The sequence below is a fragment of the Neopsephotus bourkii genome, unplaced genomic scaffold (genome assembly GCF_033783945.1).
Source record: "Neopsephotus bourkii isolate Nb327-2 ecotype Australia unplaced genomic scaffold, CSIRO-AGI_Nbou_v1 NB_1825, whole genome shotgun sequence".
NCBI lineage: Eukaryota > Metazoa > Chordata > Aves > Psittaciformes > Psittacidae > Neopsephotus > Neopsephotus bourkii.
In genome coordinates, this window is record NW_026902298.1 from 13,694,151 (window position 1) to 13,717,029 (window position 22,879).

At 41.4% G+C, this 22,879-nt stretch overlaps 1 protein-coding gene across 2 annotated transcripts in view; it reads left to right on the forward strand.

Moving 5' to 3' along the window:
* The first annotated feature begins 17,571 nt into the window (after nucleotides 1-17,571).
* Nucleotides 17,572-22,879, forward strand: part of MIDEAS (mitotic deacetylase associated SANT domain protein) — a 55,195-nt gene continuing 49,887 nt past the window's right edge. The window contains exon 1 of one of the 2 annotated variants that reach the window (XM_061343535.1): nucleotides 17,572-18,094. The gene's annotated coding sequence lies outside the window, so the exon portion shown is untranslated. Of the gene's footprint in view, nucleotides 18,095-18,268; nucleotides 18,484-22,879 lie in introns of those variants that run through there. The other variant, XM_061343534.1, reaches the window with a different exon arrangement.

The following is a 22,879-nucleotide window of genomic DNA, read 5'->3' on the forward strand; positions in this document are numbered from 1 at the left end:
GGCTCCCTCTTCCCACCCTCAGCTCCGTGCCCCGAACACCCAGCAGCCAGGAGGCGCTAGCCCTGAGGAAGCAACTGCTGGGAAGGACATGGCCCTGTCCCGTCAAGCAGGCAGGCATCGGAAAGAACAAGAACACCCCCCCCACACACACACACACCCCAAGGCGGAAGGGGGCCGGTTTTACACCTGCCACCGGGCCATGCCCACCTCGAGGGGAGGGCGGCGGACCCCGGTCCGCTCTGCCCCATCGGGTACACCGCTCTTCTCCCACCACCCCCTGCTCCCCATGTGGGGTAGGCTAGAGGCCGGGCCCCCCGCCCCGCTGACGTCACGGCCCCCCAGCCGCGCGGCGCTCCCACTCACCTTGACGGATGCCTCGAGCGCTCCGCCACGTTCGCTCCCCGTCCGGCAGGCGGCCCCGCCTCCTCCCCGAGGCCCCACCTCAGGCCCCCGTGCGCATGCGCGGATGTCTGATGCAGGAAACGCGGCTGCCCAGTGTTTAAAGAGGCGATGGCGGCGGCTTAGGTTCTGCGGGGCGCGGAGAACTTTAGCGGGGTGTGGATGGTGGACAGCAGCTCAATTCGGGCTTCCTTTTCTTTCCCTTCCCTTTTGCTTCGGTAGCAGGTGCCTGGTTTCCCCCCCAGTTTCGCAGGCAGCGGCCTGTGGGCTGTGCTCCCGGCGGTAGCGGTTCATGTCTTGGGCGCCAGGAAAAGGCGCTTGTGAGGGGATTTACTTGACAAAGGAGGGTGACGCTGAGGGATGCTTGTCTCTTGTGTGTTAGAGCGGACGAGATTTTGTTAACTGACGTGGTAGGAAGCTGTATTTTAGTCATTGTTAAAGCTCCAGCAAAGTGGCTCTTGCATATGTACGTAGTAAAGAGTCACCTTTACTTGAAGAGCAGGCTGTAGGAGGATGAAGGGCTGAAGAGCCAGAGCTTTGCTGCGATGGGGCTTCGGTCCTGGTGCCGCCTGGCTGGATTACTCTGTGTGTACTGGCCCCACGTGGTTGTGACTCACCGTGCTCAAGGGCAGACGGGGATGTGAAGTGGCCACTGAGTCGGTGGAAATTCCTGCAGAGCTTAAAGTGACCATTTGAGACTGGAAAAACTCTCCCAGACTAATGGTTCCGATGACGTTGTACTCTGCCTCTTGCACGAAGACAGGCAAAGCCTTTCTATTGTAGCTTGGCCCACAGCACTTGAATATAGCTCTAAGTCAACATTTTATATTTGTGCCACAATAATACGCCAAATTTTGCACTTCACATTAGTTGAAATAGTCTTTGGAACTGGGATGGTCTAGGGAAAAAAGGTATCTCAAGAAGACTTATACTTTATTCCAGCTTGTATGAGTTGATCTAACGACTGGGCAGGTTGCTAGTGTAGCACACTGAAACTAAATCTTCAGGGTTGAGGTTGTCCCCATAGTTTCAAATGGGCATATCTTGTATGGAGAAGGCCTGCATTAAAATGAATGACTGCTGACTTGCCTCATACTTTGTGCAAGAAAAGAGCAGCACAATTACTAGGGAAATAATTAATTTGGGAACGAGTGTTACACATCATTATGTGAGCAAACAAGAAAATATGAAGTGTATTAATAGAGAGCTCCCTGTTAATTCAGATGTATCTCAATGACTAGTATTAATTGAAAGAAAAGTGGGGGAAAGGTATGCTATTTATAGGCACATACGCATATGTTTTCTGTATATTACATAATGGCAATACAGCTTCAGATACTTTGTAAAAGTACAAAAAGAAACCTCCACCTAAACCCCAGCACATGAAATGGGTTCTCAGCCAAGTACAACCCGCCTTTCTGTTGCCTAAGACAGGGTAGTTTGTCTTCTCCGCAGATGAGGTTATCCTGAAAGGTGGTTATGCCAATCTGCAGTTTACTGTGCTAACCCTTATATTCACATACTCCCATCATCTCTTTTTAAAGTACTTGTTAAGCTATTGAGAAATAAGCTCAGGTGTGAATTTAAACCAGTAGCTATTCTGTGCTGACTTGCCTTGTGGACACATGTTCTAGTCTAGGAATGCCTTTTTGTGGTTTAGCATAATCCACCTCAGACTGAACTAAACCACATGAAGTCACCCTTCATGTGAAATAAAGCTGTCATGCAAGCAGGCCATTGTGGAATAGCTGTTACATAACAGACATTAGGGGTTATTAACACATACAAACAAGGTAAAATCAACCTGGTAGTCAATCAGAGATGGGGCAGAGAGGGAGTAGGGGGCTTGATTTTGCTGAAAGGCAGTTGTGCTCATTGTCAACAAACCATTGCGGCCTACCCAAACAGGGGACACCACTCAGCTGAGTCCTACTTCACTGAACAGATACCTGCCCCAGTTCAGGGATTTCTCTGATCAACTTCAGGCAAATTTAAAAAAAGACTTTGTTCCATTTGATCCTCTAAGAAGAGGAAAAAGGGGGGGGGGGAGTGAAGAAAGGAAGCACATGGCTATAAAGTCATTGACTCCCAGAGTCATGTGTCAGCTTGGACAGTGAGAAAGTTAAAAGTGAAACAGCTGTCTGGTTCTGCGGTCAAAGTCATACAGCCATCAATTTTGGTGAAGCCAATAAAAATAGTAAGAACTATTCAGTTTTAACTGACTGAAGTCAGGAGGATTTTTCCAGGGTTTTTTGGTCTTCAAGATATATTGACTGTTTAGGTGATTCCATATCATCTTTTTGTTCCTGTTTACCTGCCCTTAATATAGAATCATACAACCGTTTGGGACAGAAAGGACATTAAGAACATCTAATTCCAAGGGACATCTAAGTGCAAGGGACACCTTGCACTTGCCCAAGTTGTTTGAAGTCCTGTCCAACCTGGCCTTGAACACAGCCAGGGATGGAGTAGCCACAATTTTTTTGGGCAGTCTCACCAAGTATGGAAACAATAAATATTACATATTCTGCCTATACAGTGATTCTTAAATGTTTTTAAAGTACAAAGTAATCTTGTTTAGTTTCCGAGGTTTGCTGGGCTCATGGGTCATATTGACAAGAGTATGTAATAATAGTTCACCTTTCACATATTTCCATGTTCATAGGTAGCTCACAATCTTGGCAGATGTATGCCCTTTGTTAGTTTTAATTAATATTGCTATAATATGTAGTCTTTTAAAATCTGTATAGATTAATAATACAGATTATGTATGTAATTGAGGTGCAGCTGTGTTTTGGCCATCAAAATCCTCTGGGGTATGCATGAGCTCTGAATGAAACCAGATACTTTAGCCTATGTGTGTAAGGAACAAAGTGATCTATGAGGTCTCTCAATAAACAACATGGATTCTGTGGGTGGGACTCATTGGTTAGGTTACTCAAATCCAACATAATTTAAATCTTTCTTTCTGATACAGTAAGTCTCTTACATGATAGGAAAATAAGACTATCTTCTGCTGTGGGGAATCAGTTTATATACTGGGCATGACATGCTGTGGTACGGAATACCCCTTTGGCTAGTTCAGGTCAGGTGTCCTGTCTCTGCTCCCTCATGGCTTCTTGTGCCCCTCCTCACTGGCAGAGCAGGATAGACTAAAAAGTCCTTGATCAGGGTAAGCATTACCTAGCAACAACTAAAATATTGCTGTATTATCTGTACTGTTTTCAGACTAAAGCCAAAACAGCACTGTATCAGCTACTAAGAAGGAGAAAAATAGCTGTTACAGTTGAACCTAGGACAGTATCTACCCCTTATTCCATACTATTCACAACATGCGCAGGTCCCACATTTTTCAATATACCATTGCTTTTTTGTCTCTTTATATATATATATATATATATATATATATATATATATGAACACACACAAAGAGATGGGTGTCATTCCTTAGAATGGACCATCCCTATAAAGTTCACTGGCTGTTTTCACCCAAAATTAGGGGTACAGAAAGTTAGAGAAGCATTTTTGAAACTATTCTGCAGAGAAATGGTGAAATGTTGCTGAAGGTGTATTGAAGGTATCTTGAGAAAAAATGTGCCTTTTCCACTGATAAAATGCCCTTATGGAAGAACTTGGTGAGTAGTGTCTCTCCATGCACTTGGGTAACAAAACCAGTTCAGTTGTCCTACAAATTCTAAAGCAGTGTTTCAGGCTGCAGTAATATTGCAAAATCATCTGTGGTAGACTTCACGTTTCTGGTTTTATAAACTATTAGTTTGCTAGTCTTCAGTTAAGTTTCTTGCCCTCATCACTGAGCCAGGAGAACAAAGACAAGAAAGCTCCTTTGTTGCTTGGTGCAGTGGCAACTAAGAGCCTGAAGTGCTGCTGGGGGTAATATGAGCTAATCCCCATATCTGTGTGGAATGTTTTAAGAGCTCACAGATGATTCATTCTGCAGTTAAGCTCTGGATGCAATAACTTCAGCAGAGGATAGCAACACATTAGGTCATTACAGCATTTGCAGTGACTATTTAATCAGTGTAAGTAATCCAACATATGAACTGAAAAACTAGCTTGAGACAGCTGCTGAGGTAGAGCTGAGCTATTCAGTTGACTTTATTAGTGATATACCATGTTGTTGAGTGCAGTTTAAAAGTGATTTGTGAGCAGCTCAGCTGCCTGTTGGCTGAAAATGTTGGAAAAGGGACAGCAAGTTAGCATCCAACTCAAGTTACGCCATTTAATTCTGAATTGTCTCTGCTTTTGCATGTTTTGTTCATACAGATCCTGTTTCATAAAAAGCAACCAACCCCACGTTGTACCCTGATGCAATGAGCATAAGCTCAATGCAGAGATATTTCTGTGGAAGTTTTGCTGGTGGCCACTTGGCTGTCATGTGAAATCAGCACCTTCTGATGCTAACTGCTAACTAATCACAAAATGGCCTTCATCTGTACAGGTAAGTGTACAGATCAGGTAAGAAACTATTGCCACTTGTTTTTTTGTGGTTTAATGCTTGGGAATGCCCCAACCTGTCTTTCATTGTCTTTCAGGATTTTAATCTGCTTTCTGACTGGCCAAAGGGCATTGATAGGGTCTGGATTTGCTCACAGACTTTGCTAGTCAAAAATACTTGGTTTTAATATATGTTTGCACAGAAGACTCTCTGTAGGGCACATCTTGAAGAATCACATTTATTTTGAGGTAAAGAACTTTCATAAAATAAACTACAGTATGTCAATAACACACCTTGTTATCGAACTTTTGTAAGGAAAACACAGATTTAAAAGGGTTTTACATAAATATTGTTGGGCCTGATCTTTAGCCATTTCGTATTCTGTAAAACCTTTTAAATCCATGAAAAGTGAGCACAATATGTTGCTATTTGTGACATGATATACAATCATATATACAATCTGATAGTTATTGCTACTGTTTGATCATTGCAGTTTTACTCATAATTTTGCTTTCTGTCTATACCTTTTTTTCATCCCTAAAAGAAGAAATCAAATACTGAAGTGCTTTGCTGCAGAGACTGATTTTCCTGTTCTCTTTAGTTTGTTAGTGACAGTTTTGAAATCCAATCAAAAAAGGTAAGGTGAAGTTCTAGAAACTTTTATGTTATTAAATATGGTGAAGTAACATTTTGGCAGAGCTTATAAACTCATTTAATGTTTATAAATGAGCTGAACATACTGTGGGTGAAAACTATTTTGTCACTATGCAGCATCATTATCAGGGTCACGTCTTTCATTTCTTCCTGCAAAACAGTTGGGGAAATTAGGAAGTTCTGGTTTAGAACCACACTGCTAGATAAGCATGCATACCTGTGTAGGAAATTTGTTTCTTTATTGCTCTGTGGGCCATTTCCATTTAATGATAACTTCCAGCTGTATAAAAAAAGGGTTCTTTTAATACTCCTCAGAAATCTGCAGCCGGTGAAGTACTAATATAAGTTTGATTTGTGTTTCATACTTCAGTATTGTCATGCATATGTGTAGCAGAACAAAAATGTATTGAATTTTTCTGATTTAATATAGAGCAGTTCCACCCATCTGTTGTAGACACCACTGGAAAGTTTCAATTTTAATTTTGTTGTCATAGCCTGTAGTTGTTTACATGCTTTGTAATACATAATTCTAATTCAAAAAAAGAAAGATTAAAGGGTTTTTAAATGAAGGATACCAACACTCTTGAGAGTATTTCTTCTTGCTGCTGTTTTCTCCACTTTGTCTAAAAAATACTGCAAGACTGGGAATGAAAATGTGAGTGATCCCTTACTTTTTCTTGTCATTCAGTTTATGCGAATGTAAATTGGGAACATGAAAACGAAAATATATTTTTAATTTAGAAAGAACTGAAGTTATGTATTAAGCTGCATTAGGTGAACATCTAGGATATTCGACCATCTGAAAAATGGGGAGAGGAAGAAATGTGGTTGAAAAGGATCAGATGACTTATAACACAAAATAAACTTTGCACTGTCACACATATATAAATTATGTATTTTTGTTTTAAAATTGCAGCAGCAAATGGTCAGGACAAGTGTTTCTGTTAGAACTAAGGTAAGAAAACATATGAGCATCATCTGCTGAAAATATTACCAATAGCTGCACAAGAGCAGAAGGCTGCAGTGGGGAACACTGCACTGCCTGGGGAAATCCTAATATTAATAGAATATTGCACCATATTTCTGTTCTTTCATAGTTGGAATTCAGAATCATTGTAAAACTGCTCTGTTTTCTTATTTATGCATCCTAACGCTGGAAGAGCTAATGCAAATAGTAAACAGAAGCACAAATTAAAACAGGCCTTCTAGAATCAGAAAGAAATTGTTTCATGGGGGGTGTACTTGGAGCTGTGTGGAGTTATACAAAGTATAACTTCCTTGTAAGACTCCGTGGTATGCTAATTGTTGGTCAAATAGATTTGAAAAGTTCTATCTGGTGGGTTTCAACCTGTGTGTTTGAGAAAAACCACATTTGGGGTGTAGATGAAAAGTGGAAGCTGATAAAATGTGAATAAAACCAGGTGTGAACAAAAAGAAAAACGAATGAGGAGGAAGCTGTTTCAGAAGGAACTTTTCTTGCACTAGTGTCGTGTTTATGCAATGCTATTTCTGAAAAGCAAGTACTTTTTTGTAGAAGAGGACTACAGAGACTTGCAAAGTCTCAGGATACCCAACGGCAGATTTTTGTGGCTCTGCGTAGTGCTTGTTTCAGATATTAGTAGAATATTGGATATTAGTAGAATGCTCAGCCATTCAGCATGTGGATATTCCTTTCTGGAGATTTACAGCCCTTGGTTGTTATCAGGCAATTGCTAACAACTTTGATATCAGCAAATCAGCTGTTGTATTCCACTGGCCTGGAAATGAGAATTTGCAAAGACCTTCACCTGTTTCCTCTAAGGAAAAGAGGAAAGATTGGTAAGCACAACTGGCCTGGAAGGAATTAAGAGTTTCAGTTGCTGTATTCTGGGGGGCTGTGCTTGCCCTTATTATTATGGGTGATAAAGTATTTTATTGGATATGTGGAACTTATATGACAACTGTTTTGACTCTGCTAAGCAACTGCAGGATAACAGTGAGTGTTGTCTTTTAGAGGCTGATCAACAACTGGTAGCTGGAAGGTCTGAGGCAACTAGGCCAAACTTGCTTCAGATTGTAATTGCATACTGTGTTCTACACAGCATAGCTTGTAAGCAGAGTAGAGGTCTTCTGCTATTTCTGAGCAGTACATGAGATCATCTAAATGACAGTCTCTAAAGGGATTTGGGGGAGATCATTTGTACCTCTGCTGAGGAAATGAGATCTTGTTTGGGTGCTTTTCTTTCCTTATTCTTTGTGCAGTTGTGAGGTGTGCCATGCAAAATAGAGCTAACAGGGTAGTCCTCTAGGTGTCTTAGTGGGTACTGGCTTTTCAAACACTGCAAATTGCATTAATTTAAAATAGAATGGTGAACATTAAATGACAGGAATAAATAGGCTATATCATACTTCTGGCAAGCATGTATATTTTAACTATAAACTTTATTAATAGACCATGACTAATTTGAGAGTGGTCCAAGTGAACTTGTTACATAATTTCTACCATTAGTCTGTTCTCACAATTCCCACCACTATTTGGAAGCTGAAGTGGCATGACAGAATTCTGGTTGGATGTCAGATATGAACACAGGATGCTGTTCTCTGGAACAGGCTGGAAGAATTGTGGCTAAGGATCTGCTGGTAATAGTTGAATCACAACTGACAACTGTAGAACTGAAGTACATGCAGTAGGAGAGACTGGCAATTTTCACGAATAATGCTTTCCAAATATATGCTCATGTTGAACTCCATTGTCTAATCTTGTATGTTCCTGTTGATTTCTCTGTGTGCCTCCTTCACAGCAAAGCTCCACCCTGCAATTACAAAGACATCTTTCATAGTGAATTGTGACAGTGTTTGTTGTTAGCAAGTCCTCTTTCTTGTCCTCTGTGTTTCTTTGACTCTCCGATAATGTCTTCCGCTCCTCAGCCAATCTGCTGCTTTCAAGAGCTTCCATGAATCCTTTCACAAAAAGGAAAACAAAACCAACTGCTGTAGCCACCTGATATTGAACAGCAGTAACATTTGTGTTCTTAGTAGTGCAGACACAAAGAAAGATACCTTATAACTTGATAACTTTTACCATATTTTCATACTTCGTGAACCACTTCCCATTATTGCGAAACCCTAGAAGTGGCGAATTTTCTCCATCTTTTCTCTGATACACTTTGATCTGTAAAGCCCAATATCATGATTCCACAATGATTAATAGTGGACAGTGGATATGTTACTCTCTGCCTGCAGCATGGTGGATTTCTGCTGTTTCTTGTTAAGAGTGGCACCATGAAAACAACGTAAGCATATTCAGAGCATTTCTTGTGGGGAGATCTTGCCAAGGCCAAGGTAGCTATTGGTTTTGTATTGCCTTTCTCATACGTGTGAAAAAGAGGAAGGAAACAAACTTGCAAATACCTATAAACAGAGGCCGTGGTAAATCAGCACATATATAACATTAGAGCAAGTGTTCTTGGTTGGTATTTGAATACCTTTTCAGTTGTTGTCTTTGTAAATCATGTGTATGCCTGTATCTTTTCTATGGTACATTAGCCTCCTCCACCTTATTTTCTTTGCTTTCTCGGTCCACTGTGTCTTCAAGGAGCTAGAGAAGACTCTGCGGGAGTAGGGAGGGAGATACAGGAGAAGCATGCATTTGCAAGGGGAGAATGATCCTGTTTAGTTTGTAGGAAGTGAAGGAATTTAAGCGTACATGCAAAATGCCTGAGCTGCATTGATAAAATACATCCTTGTTGCCTGTCAGAATTGCTGCTTCCCATTTTCTTCAGGCTAGCAATCTTGTGGCAGCCAGGAAGGTATGTGTTTCTGTGGAGCATTCTTAGTGTATTTCTGGTAATTCCAGTGCTCAGTGGACAATCGAATAATAAAATCACATCCATATTTGGGAAGCGTTCCTGCCGTGGCATGTCACATCCTAACTAGGGTTAGTGCTTTGAAATTGCATTTTATGGCCTATGTAGATATTGTAAAATAGCTGTAGTTGTGCATTGTACTTTGAACATGAGCCTTTTTAAGGTTCCCATTGACAAGAGATAGCCAAGTTTCTACTAAAAAAAAAAACCAAAAAGGAGGGGAGGAAAAAAGGGGAAATTCCAGAATGAGATTTGTACCAATAAATACATGAAGAGGAATGGAGTTAATTTTATGCATTATCAAACGTTCTGTGTAGTTTATAACAGAATTAAGGAATGTTCAGAGATCAGAGATAAACAGACCAGGTGGTTGGGATAGGACACAAATTGGCTGCTGGAAGGCAGCCTGGGGGACTGCCAAAATACTTTTGGAGTCCAGGCATGAGATGTAACTTGCTTGTGAATCTGAGAATAAAAACTGCACAGCAATTCACCAATAACCCTGCAGTGTGATGGTGATGACAGAAAAAACTCTGTAGCCTGCTTTGCACCCATGCAAACTGGCAAGCACAGGCAAGCATGGAGCGTGAGGAACGAAGGATTAAGGAATAGAGGAAAAGATAAGGTCAATAAGGTACATAATTATCTGGTTCCAGGTTATCTTATGTGTTTGGTGCACGCCTGTCATGTGTGTCTTATTTATACATGTTGGTGTCTCCCACTGTGATTGATTTATATTCCTCTCCCTGTCTATAATTTATTTATGAGATGGAATAGGAATGAGTCCCCATGAGACATAGAGTACCATATGCTACCTACAGAGCCTGATGTTAGCAAGTGTTTGCTCTCTGATTTTCCTGCTGCCCCTAGATTTATTGTGCATATGTTTCAATTTAGTTGCAATGGAACTGAGTCATTGTCACTCAAGCCTGTTTGGGCTGAAATCTCTTTGAATGATTGTCAGAGTCAAATGATTTGAAATGGGCTTTGAAATGGCTACTTGTAAAAGATCGGCGACTGAAGCTCAGGAGTTCCTAATTGATGTTCTCTATAAGAGATGACTTTAAGGATGCTGTTCTATATGTGTACATCTATGCATAAATATATACAAATTGTACATTAAGAATACACATAATATAAATATTTGAAGGCTTCAAGTCCTGCAGATATTTATATATCATGCACCATTAGTTCTGAGTAGTTTCTTGATGTCAATAGGGAAGTAATCTTATTTTTGTGGGCATGAACACTTGTATTTATGTAAGCCTATTAGAAAGTTATAATTTCTGCCTGACTTCATTATTTGGGGAATTCTTTTTGTATGCAATGGATTGAATAGATTTTTTTCAGCAAGGAATACGGGGATACTATTTTTAATGATGTTTGAAGCATAAATGGCTTTTTTTTTTAATGCAGTAAGGAACTGAAAGCCTTTGGTTTTCCACAATAACCCATTGAAACTATAATTTCCCAATGCATTAGTAGTTGTGTAATTTGAAAAAGCATTACAATTTAGATGACATATGAAAGAATAGAAATACTGAGGATTTCTGTAACTCAGTTTCCTGTTTTCTCTACTCAGTGCTGCTGGGAAGGCATGTGTGCAAAGAGATTCTTAGCATGAAACATCAAGACTGCTGGTTTATTCCAGTTGTCCTAGTCAGTAGCTGGGACAAACAGTGGGATGTAAAGAAATATTAAACCTTCTGATCTGCCAGTTGATGTTAGTGGCTATATAGCATAGGAACTATGTGTTATGATACACAACCTGTGGCTTCCTGCATAAGTGAGAATCCCTTAGTCCAGATAAACGATCTTAGAGCTGAATGTGGACTGTATTATACAAATACAAAGAAGAAAGAGTGTTGCCTTTGTATTGGTGTACCTGCGTAAGGTATGTGAAAATTAAATAGAAGTTGAACCAAAGCACCCCACGGTATTAAGTAGACGAATGATCCAATTCACCAAATTCTTCATGCTTCAATAAGAAATTGGTCCACTCAGACTATTAAAGGAACAGCCTGGATTGTCATTGTCCATAAAAGTAATTCCTAGCAAGTAGCATTATTATTATATAAAGACAGAAAAATATTCCAGCTCATTGTTTCCAGTTCCAGACTTTCTTTCTGTTATTACACTAAATTCAATCAAGCTGTGAATATCACTGCAGTAAATACTCTCAATGTTTCTTTTTCTTGTTTGTTGTTGTTGGGACTCTGAGTGCCCCTACTGGGTTTCTCTGCCTGGGCTCAAAGCCAACTTAAAGAAAGCACAGCTGGTTGTCTTGGGGAAAAGGAGACAGAAGAAGCCTTAGTGGAAGTTACCTGCAAAAACAAGCCTCAGCAGGGGCTTCTCCCATATTTGCTTCAGAGCTGTTGTAAGCTGAGGCTCTTGCGTGTGGCCCTGCCTGCGCTATGTTGCAGCTGCATTGTAGCCATGCCTGTGGTCTGTGAACTTGATTTCCCAGCTTAATTTAGCCCTGCCTCATCCCCATGAGGGTGCTGATGTCTTGCGTTTTGGGCTGCCCCCCTGGCCTGCCCTACTTCCTCATGGGGGCAGTGGGACCAGCCTTAGCTGGTGAAGGCCTTGCCCTGCCAACCTTGGGAATCTCCTTGACTCCAGACACCAACCCTTGGTGCTTCCTGTGAGTCATTCACTTAAATCTTGACCAGAGTATCTATTACCTGAAAAAAATTCAAGCCATTTTATTTCTAGACAGTTTTACATATGAATTTCACAAAAACTGTAGAACTACTCTTATAAAGCAGTCATTGTGAAACCAGTGTGGTGCGGGAATTGATGTAAGTGCTCCTTAAGGCAGGTCTGCAAACTTCCAAAACTTCAGGGGTTTAGAAATGACCTATATAGACACCCATAGTAGTAGAGTGTGTTCCTTTTAAAGATGTTGCACTCTTGTAAAGTGTAATAAGAGGAAAACTCCAGGAAGGTTTGTTGAAATTGGTTATAATAATGGCCATCAAACAATTTAGTGATTATAGCGTTAAAAATACATATTAGTGTTTAAAATATGCATATGCCCACCAGTTCTTGATAATTCTTATCCACCATGTTTTTCAGGAGTGTTTTTGCTGATCTGAAATATTCTTGATCTTGTTGAGAGCTATTAGTCTATGCACATTTTCAAGGTATGTTTATTATTATTATTAATAATAATCCATAGAGTTAATGAATTTACAGTGCTTTACATTTTCAGAGTTCTAAAAATACTGCATATATTCATTCGTTCCTTTTCTAACAGTTCCCCTCACACAGTAGGTAAGAAAATCTCATCTCTAAATATTTAATAATTTAAGAATTATTAATATTTAAGAATATTAATTTAAGAAATTAAGAATAATATTTAAGAAATAAGCAGAGGCAGTTTGCAGCCAGCTTTTTGAAAATTGTCTTATTTTAAGTGGTGCTTAGTTTCTTTCTAAAATCATCCTGCTTAAGGTAATTTGAACCTAATTTTCAAAAGGACTTGTGCCACTGTTCACCACTTGAGCAGCGTGAAACATTTGGTGTCCTCTAATTGTACGTGTAGACTAGTGACACTTAGATGAGGGGTCATGTAGTTTAGTACAGTCTGTAGACTGATCTCCTAAAATATAGGAAAAGTATAGTGTGACAGATGAATTTACACGTGGACTTGAGCATTCAATAGCTCAGCTCTTGAACCTCTGTGTGACCTTGAATTTAGCACTTATTTTCTCCAAACGTCTTTTTCCTCAGTTGCAAACCAGGAATAATGTTACCACAGACTATTGTTTGTCAAACAAAGAATGTGGGATTCTGGCAAAAGTGATAGTGAATGCAGACAGGACTGCAAAGTGTGCTTAATGTTACACAACCTAGCAAACATAGGAAGAGAGTTTCAGAGTCCTGGTTTTCAGCATGCCATGTAACTCAGAACATCATAGATTCTTCACTGTCTTTCTCACCGTGGTGTCTGAGCTTCTTTCAGTAGTGTTTAAGCAATGTGAGTATTTTTTTACATGTGGTTTTTTCTGTAAACCACAGGCCCCTCCCTTTCCCTCATGTAACAAGGTCTCAACCTGGTTCTCAGGGAGCCAGTTCATGACACTTTGATTGTGCATGTATACACGTATTTACACACAGAGTCTATAAATAAACATATCTTTTCCCTAAATTGATCAAAGAAGCTGAATCTTGCTCAAGTTAGTAAAGCAAACTCAGTGTTTTAATTTTAAACTTGTATATGAAGAGAAAAATGAATGCTTTCATTTTCCTTTCTGCAAATTGTTTTTGAAAAAACAAACCCCTTCTTTCCAAACATTCTGACTGCATCAAGAGAAGTAGTATCCTAGAATAATATTTCAGATGCAACATCTTGAATGTTCTATTTTAATTGTGACAAAGATGGGAGACAGACACTGATATTGGAGAAATTAAAATTCCTCTGTAGTAAGGAGTAACTAATCTTGTATAAAAAGGGAAAAAAAAAAAGTATTTTAATAGAATTTTCTCCTGTAATAATGCAGCTGAAAAATGCTGGCTATCAGGGAATGGGTTTCTTTGTATTTATGCTGATGGGCTTCTAAATTCACAATCTCAAAACTAAAGCCCACACAACCTGAAACACATGCAACCACTTATATTCACCATAATTTTTTTCAAACTACTTTACTATCATTTAATTAGGCCTCTTCTTACGTGAGATAAGGGGATTTGCTTCTTGAATTATAGAATAACTCAGGTTGGAGGGGATTTTGAGAGGTCACCTGTTCAATCTTGTGCTCAAAGTAGAGTCAACACTGAATTCAGACCACATTGCTCAGGGCTTTCTTTGTCAAGTAGTCCAGGCTCTCTCAGACAGGTATTGGAAACTTGGAAGGAAGGAAATTCCACAGCTTCTTGTGGCACCCTGCTGCACTACTTCACTATTCTCAGTGGCAAGCTGGAACTCTCTCCCACTGTGAACCTGAATAAAGACCCTGGCCTTGCCTTCTCTTGTAGGTAAAGATCTAGCCTTGTAGGTACTGAAAGGCTATTATTCCACATTAGACAAGCCTCAGCTTGTCCTTGCAGAGGGTGTCTGTTCCAGCCGCTGACCATCTTGGCTTTCTACTGGATCAAGTTTATCAACATCTTTCTTGTGCTGGGATGCCTGAAAGTGGACATGGTATTCCAGGTGCACACTAACAAATGATGAGTAAAGAATAGTCATTTCCCTTGATATAGCTGTGCTTTTCTTTATACTGCTCAGGATGATTTTAGCCTTCAGTGCTGGCTGATGTTTACCCCACCGACAACCAGGACCCCCAGCTCTTATTCAGTGGTGCTGCATGGCCTGTCAGTCCCAGCCTGTGCAATGGCAAAAGGTTAGTGCAGGGCTTTGCATTATTCTGTGTTGAACCTGATGTGGTTCCTGTCAGTCCATTCTCTAGCTTGTCTAGAGGCAGCCCTGCCCTCAAGGACTGAATACATCTGTGGGATAAACACTGCAGCGATTCATCACTGGTTTATGCTGGCATCTATTTTTTGAGGAAAAATATCACATCCAATGGAAATTTCAGAGGAAATTTCAGTGTGATTTGGAGGTGGAAATTTTAGGCTTATTGGAATCTGAAACTTTTATTACAAGGGTGTGATTATTTCCTTCCTAGCCATTAAGACCTTCCTTTTATACTTAATTTCAGGGAGAATTAATAGCTCCATATTGTCTCCCATAATGCTGGAGCACCTGGTACAAGTCTGGACGACTGGAAAGGGGCTGGAGCATTGGCTTTCCTGCGACTTGGTGAAAAGAGTGCCACCTGCTGAGTGTATGTCCCAGTTTGCAAACTTAAGTATGCAAAGCATAGTCTTTAATCCAAATTCTGACTCAGAGCAATCCAGTTTAATGATATGAGTCGATGCTGTTACACCACAAGATGTGTCTGTACAAGCCAAAGAAACCTAAGATTTTATATGGTGATAGCAAGGAAATCTTTCTTCCTTCCATGTAGTAATAAAATAATGACCTACCAAGGGATATGTGTGTTTTAAACTTTGTTACTGTAAAAGTGATGGACTGCAGCGTGCATGCAATCTCATCAGATCCTGAGAAAAGGAGAAAGGAAAAATAATTTTTTTTTTTTTTTTTTTAAAAAAGCAAGCATAGTAAAAGCTGCTACTACAAGAAAGAAAATTATGATGTCTGGTTCTGGAGGAGATCCAAGGACTGCATTACATGAGGAACAGAGAAACTGTTAAAGAGTTCATAATGGCAAAATCTTTACAAAACACTTCATGAAACTGTTTATTGCTCAGTAAGATAAACAGTACCATACAGCTCTCTAAACACTTCTCATGGCATGGTGTCTTTGAAGTGTGCTTCATCTGTTTCAGAGCTATGAACTGGCTGGTTGTACCTACAGGGTTGCCTGGTTTTGTGCTTACCACATTTGGTATGTTTAGGAAGAAGTACCATCCTTTTCTGTAGATTTTGCATCTTTACAGTGTGCTTCAGCTTTGGCCTTCTGATTATAATGTTGACTTTGACTCAGTGAAGAAGGATTCCTATCTACCTTATACATTATTTAGGAGGCAACTATCAAAACCCAACACCATTAAAATGTCTCTTAGACAAGGGTAGACAGCACACTCCCCTGGCTGCGCAATGTTAGCTTCTGTAGCCAGATGATGACGTTTCTGCCATTGTCTGCTGCTTTGACGTGATTATGGATTGTGAAATGAGAGTCACTACTCATCATTTTGCTTCCCAGACTCCAAACAGGTGAAGTACAACATGCATTTGTTCTGGCTGGAAGGAAAAGCTACACTTTGTTTTTACAACATGTTTTACAGTCACCGAAGAGTGGGGGTTTTGTATTTGTGTGTGTGTGTGTTTGTTTGTTTGGGTTTGTTTTCTTCCCTCCCCCAATGAAAGTTGACATAAGCAATTTCAATCTTACTAATATCTGATAATATCCTTCATGGGAGGTACTGATTGCCTAACATAACAGAAGGAAATAACTCCAGCTTATGTGATCTGTCTTTTCAGTCTTTATTATCTGTTGCATGCCTTTGACTTCAGTTTTATGCATTATATATTCACTTATTTAAGGTTGCTTTACATATTAGCTATTTGTGAACAGCTGTCAATATTCTTTCTGCACCGATTTAAATAGTTATTGACCTATTGCTCCTGTCTATTCAGGAGTTTTGAAGAGCAAATGTATTAATGGTAAAATGGAAGAGTTTTTCTTGACTGTTTCATTGAGACAGTGTTGCACCAAGGGATACCTTTGGTTGTGAAAGAAAAAAAAAACAACTTTACCAGTAGTACCTGTGGCTACTATTTTGTTCTTCACCTCCATGTGTCTCACTGTTATTCTCTGCAGGGTGACAGGAAAAGATTGGGTGTGGTAATTAGACGACTGACCTGGGACTCATCAGAGAAACCTGGTTATGCATGAGATACTGTCTGTAGTCACGAGTAAGTCACTTCTCTGGGCTCCTGTTTCCACACATCTTGAGCTTCCCTGGTAAAAATTTCAGCATGGAAGCCAAGACCTATTGTGAAAGAAATACGAACAAGGGTAAGAGTGCAAAAATTACTTCCAGATTTCACTTCATAAAGCAATACATGCTAGAAGGGGAACTGCCCTGCTGATCTGAGGGGGAAAAAAACACAGCAGTGCTGCTGTGTGCACGGAATGATCTCAGCCTGGATGAACATAAACAAGTGCAACGTGCGTGTTGGGGTAAAGCTGTTGGGCATTTCCGTGTTGCTTGGCGTGTTTTACTGAAGGAAAGTCTAACCTGTGAATGCTGTCTTAATGTTTCTATATTCTGGAAGTTTTGTTGACTGTGGACAAACTCGGGTACCGGAGCAGTCTACAGGGGGAGCAATGACGAAGCAGCTTCTTTATTTCCTGCCTGAAGAGCAGTAGCGTGCCTGCGTTTGCCAGCACACTGTTTTTTATTCTCAGACCAAGGCGCCAGAGGAAGCCATATTCCAGCAGAGGAGCTGAACATTTTTAGACACCTCAGCAGTTAGGAGTTCTTGTGCAAGGAAATTTCAGTGTTCTTGTGCAAGGAAATTTCAGGCGTTTGGTAAAACAGCCAACAGTGTACAGATGACCTGACCTGCTTTCTTCCCTGTTTTTCCACTTCTTTTTTTCTTCAGAAAACAACTGTGAGAAAAGGGACCAAAGGGGGGAAGCAAAAAAAACCCAACAAACCAAAACCCACCATGTTTTCCTTTGGTTCCAGTGGTTCCTTAAAAACAAAAAGCTTTCCGTTTGTTTGTTTTTCTTTAGAGAAAAAGGCCACGAAGCCCGGTCTCGCTGCAGGAGCTGGCACCAAACCGGTGAGTTTAGCCAGGTGCTGGACGCGGCAGCGTTTTGCAGGGCTTTGGCTTCCAAATCAGTGCTGCAAACTCTGCCCGCCCATGCCTCGGCGGGGATTTCCCCTCCTTCCCTGCGTGCAGCGGCCGAAGCCGAGCGCGGAAGGTCAAGCCAAGAGCTGTGAGAAGGGGCGGGGGGGACAGGCTGGTGCCAGGAAGAGACGCTGAGGGTCTACGGGGCTGCGGCTGTGGGGTGGGAAGGCGGCGGGAGGAGGAGTTGAGAAGCCCGGGCCTGGGAGCCTCCCCACTCACCGCACTAGGAAGTGACGCTTTCCATGAGTCCCGGAGAGAAAGAAACAAAGTTTGGATGCCTTTCTCCCCCCTGCTCCTCCTTCCCCACCTTTGCCAATTGCCGCCCCGCTGCAGCCGCCCCTCGCTTTGCAGGTGAGCCACCGCGTTTTCGGCCTGCTCCTGTTTTTCGCGGTTTATTATTTTTTCCCTCACGTCTTGCTTCCGTTTTCCTGCCATTTTGGACAGGGGGTGTCTCTGCTGGGCTTTTTATTTTTTTTTTTTTTTTTTTGGGGGGGGGGTGTGTGCTGCTGTGCTTTGTGCATGGGTGCAGGATGAGGGGGAAATGCGCCCTTGGAGGTGTTGGGGCTGCCTGGCTCCATCCCGGCTGGGCAGCGGCGCTCCCGACCAGGCTGCTGTGGGGGGGCAGCCTCGGCTGCTGAGCCGCGGGAGCTCGCTGACCGCGAGCCCTTGCGAGGGCTCCGGAGGGGTTCCTTCGGTGCTGCCTGGCTGCAGCAGCTCCTGGAGGACGCGTCTGTGTGCTGGTGAGCCGTCTGCGGACGGTGTTTGGGGGGTGGTTTGGGGTTGGGTGCTTTTGGTGATGTTTTTTTTTGGGGGGGGGTGGTGGTGGTGGTGTTTTTGCTTGCTGCGTGCTGGAGCCGGGGCAGCGCCGCATGTGCCACGGGAGCACGGCGCGCTTCAGCCAGGCTCTGCCGGGGTTTACGCAGTGCAGAGGGGTTAGGGAGGAATTTCTTGGGTAATGTCCGAAAATCCGTGCTCTCCAATGTGCAGCTTCTTTGGCTGCAACTGCAAAGGGCCGATTCTGTACAGTTTCTGTGCACTGCAGCAGTAAAAGCTGACGAGGCACCCACGCACGTATGTGCGAGCCTTATATAATACTTAAGGGGTTTGTTTTTCGTTTAACAGGCGTGAGCAGGATTTATTTTTGGTTCTTGAAGTCTTGTGTGGTTGCAGCCTGCAGACTTAGACCAGTACTCGCTTTGCTCCACAGAGATTTTCTTGGCATCTTCTTTGAAACTGCTTATTTTTCAATAATTGATTTCGTCCTGGCTGTGTTTTGAGTGCGGTGTAAAGGCCGTCTACACTGGAGCAAGCAGTAAGCAGTTAAGGGAGGGGAAGAGAGAAATGTCCTAATGCGGACACTGATATTAGGTTGTTTAGAGGGCGAGACTGCAGTTCCAAGCAGCAACAGCAGCAGCTTTATGACTGTGTGTAATTACAGAGTGATTGCATAGGACAGCATTGTTGGAACGAATACGTATACACAGGCTATTGTGCAAGATTTCTGTACCGAACAAAACCTAGTTCTGCATTGCAAATGCTAAAAAGAGAATGCATTCTGCATTTAACTGTCACATTCCTCTTTTGATTTCACTGAAGAATTAGAAGGGGGATGGGGAGGGAAGGAGAAGTGGAGCGAGGCAGATCGTAGAAGTCGCAGAAATGAGATACTCATCAGAAACGCCCCCAGTAGTCTCTGAAATCACCGAAGAAATTGAAAGCTCGTTGAATCTGTGATTCCTCTTTCTTAAGTGATTATGCAGCAGATGAAAATCAGGCAGGTTTGCTATGAGTCCGGCAGGTTTAGTGCAACTCTTGCTTTGCTGTGCTTGTGTGCTAGGTTAAAAATGAGCAACTGCAGTTCAGGCAGTGTGCTTAGAAATGGAGAGAAGAGCGCTCGGTAGAGTTTGTGTGTAAGGCTACGAGCAGTTAGAGGCTGAAAGGAGTGTTGTTAGATCGGGCATTAAGGTTTGGGTATGCTGTTTCAACTTCAGTTGAAGAGTTGCATATTGCTGTGTGATCTTGCAGGCAGTGTTGTCTGAGGGACAGGATAAGCATTGAAAGTGTGCCATTGATAACATGTTAGCAAGCCTTTTAACAGCGGCTGTGGAAGACCATCAGAATTATGCCAAAGTCCTTGTGGATACAAATTAAGGTACCTAAGATTTGTTTCTCAGAAATTCTCGTTATTTGTAATTTTTATCAGTTTACTTCTGGAAGTAGTTGGAATTCATAAAAAAACACAGATCCAAACGATTTCAGAACTGGTACTCAGAAATTGGCCTTTCTATGATTGGAGACAGTTTTCTAGACATGTTATCTTTAACCATCATGCTGATTTCTTAGTAAATGCTGTGAAGGCCTGAAAAGTATTTTGAGCACTGTGATGTAAAGTGCTATACAAATGGAAAGCTGCTTTAAAATTTATTTGTGTTCAACTAGAATGTATTTTATTAATACCCACGGGTCATCTTATTAATGGTAGTTTCCTCAGGTTGTCAACTAAATGCTTCATGTAAAATATATGCAGCTTTGTTAATGAAGAACATAATGACGTGCTGAAGAAGTTTGGGTGTTTTGGGTTGGTTTTGTTGCTTTTTTGGGGGGGAGGTAGCTAATTAACCATTCTGTCAAACTTACTTTCATAGTGGTCCTTCTGTAAATGTATTGGGAAATTCTATCTCAATACAACATAAGCAGAGATACGTTAATCTGTGCGTTACTGTGATGTCCCATTGTAGATTTTTCTTTGAATTCTTTTTCATGTTTTGACTGACTTTTCAATCTATGTTTCAATGTAAAAGTCACTTCTGGGAAAAATCAGAAACAGTGCTTAAAGATTCCTGTAATCATTTGTGGTGGTGATACAATATAGCTATTCCTTATGCTAAGTCTTTGGTGTTCACAGCTTATATGGTGGGAGAAAAAGTTTTAGGCCAGGATTCTTCGGACTTTCATGCAAAGGAATAGATAACTTGCATGTCCAGGAGTTGTCCTGTGATACTCAGTGGAGTTAGTCACAGATAACACATTTGTGTGCATAGTAGCAAAAGGGAGGTGTAGCCATGCTAGCCTTGAACTCACCCAGGTAGTGATGTGAAACCATGAGGGCTTGTAGCACAGTACAAGCCTTTTGGGAGCCTATATAATCGTTACAGATGTTATTTATGTGTTTGTCTTTTCACTCTTATTGTCACATGTAAATGGCAGCTGCAGAGCTGAGATGTTTCCAAGTCTGGCATCCCTCCCATGATGCTGTTCCATCAGGCTGCCAGGCAATGAGTGCAGTTAACCCTAACCCTAACAAGTAACCTGCAGCCTTTCTTTGGGAATGGCTGCCTTGGTGATGGCATGTAAGGAGAGGAGAGCAACTTCCATGAATCAGGGTGGGGGTCTGTCTAGCCCATGGTTCCGTTTCCAGAGGAGGATATATTTTCTATATGCTTAGCCATTCTTGAGGGGTTTCTATCCAAGCAACTTACTTAGCTTTCCCTCCAGGTAAGGTAAACCTTCAGCACCCTCTTTTTTAACCTGTTGATCAAATTATGGAATGAGGGTGTTGATGGGAATTGTCTTAGGGATAAGAGCTGGTCTGGTTTTGTTGTTTCATAAAAACAAACAAATCCCCCAAACACCAACTTTTTCTTTATTTTTTTTTGTCAGGCATTTCATAAAGTCTTAGTATTGGTTGGAGTAAATTAGTTTACACTAAAATGAAATGTATTAAATATGCATATTGTCTCTAGTGCAGTTAGTTGTATTCTAAGTGACATAAAGGAAGAAATAAATCACTTTTCTCTGAGTGCTGATCATATGAAACGGGTGGTGAGGGAGGCAGGAGCTCTGGTGGTGAGGTTTTGCAATGCATGTCCAAAAAGCTAGCAAATTCTGTCACAGGCAAGCCGAGGCTTGTGAGTCAGCTCCAAATGGAAGACTTGCCACTCTGAGCAATTTGTAAATAGGAGGGATGTGCTGCTAATTCACAGAAATATCGTCATTAGGACCTCCCCTAATAATTGGAAGTGTGGCACAGAGCTGTCTGTCAGACAGGAGTTGTTCGTGCTGTGAATCACGTGTTCCCTTCAGCGTGATTCGAACGTTCAAACCCAGAAATCCTTGCCATGCGATATCTGGGTCCCTGAAGGAGGTGGTTGCTCAAGCAATCATTTAGATTTTTGTAGCTGCATACCAGCAACTTGCATTCCGCGTGGAAGCTCCTTGGCAGCTACAGCAGCTCCCAGGGCGCAAATGGCATGTGCTTCCAGCGTGAGGCTGCTCCAGCAGCACTTCATGTCGTTTTGCATAACTTCTGTTTCTGAATGGTCTCCAACTGTAGCCCTTCTCCAGTGCTCTGTTGATCAACTCTGGCGACTGAAAAATATCACGAGGGAAAGCTATGCCCTTCACCCCAGGGAAAAACAACGAATGTATGCATTTGGAATGCAGCCAGTTTTCAGGTATTCAGGAGCAAAGGGTCGAATGGGGAATGCAGAGATGAATCTTGCTGATTAACTTTGCTTTTAGGGCTGTGTTGATTCTTTCTCTCACGTTTGGTGCAACTGACAGCCACCTGATCAGCAGGCCTGAATTAATAGAATTAACTCATCCCTACATGCTGTAGATGTACAGATATTCTTTGAAATTGACATCTCAAAAATGGATGTTCTTTTTATGTATAAGTAAATTACATGAATGCCTTGTTGCACTGACAGCTGGTGTTGATCAAGAAGTTTAAAAACTGGGAAAAGCTTTTAGATTTGGAGGGGGTGACAAAGTGGGTGCTTTTTTTCTTTTTTTAGTTTTTTGGTGTTTGGGTAAACTAAAATCAGTTCTCTGAAGCTGCACGTTGTGGGGCAGTAGGTTTTGCTGAAATGCTTGTCACCTTGTCTGCAGTGTGCATTGTGATAAAGTCTAAAGTGGAAACTAGTTCCAGAAGTCTGAATAATCGCAACAGTCCTTTATTATTTTATAGTTTGTGGAGTAAAAAATACATTTCTGTTTGGATCCCATTGTGTGATTTCAAACTGGACTTAATCGTGTATGCTTAGGTGTGGCCTTATCTGTTATGTCTGTGTACACTTATGATTCCTTGAGCATCTCCTTTTGAACTCCTGCATCTCTTAGTAATCTGTGATAAAT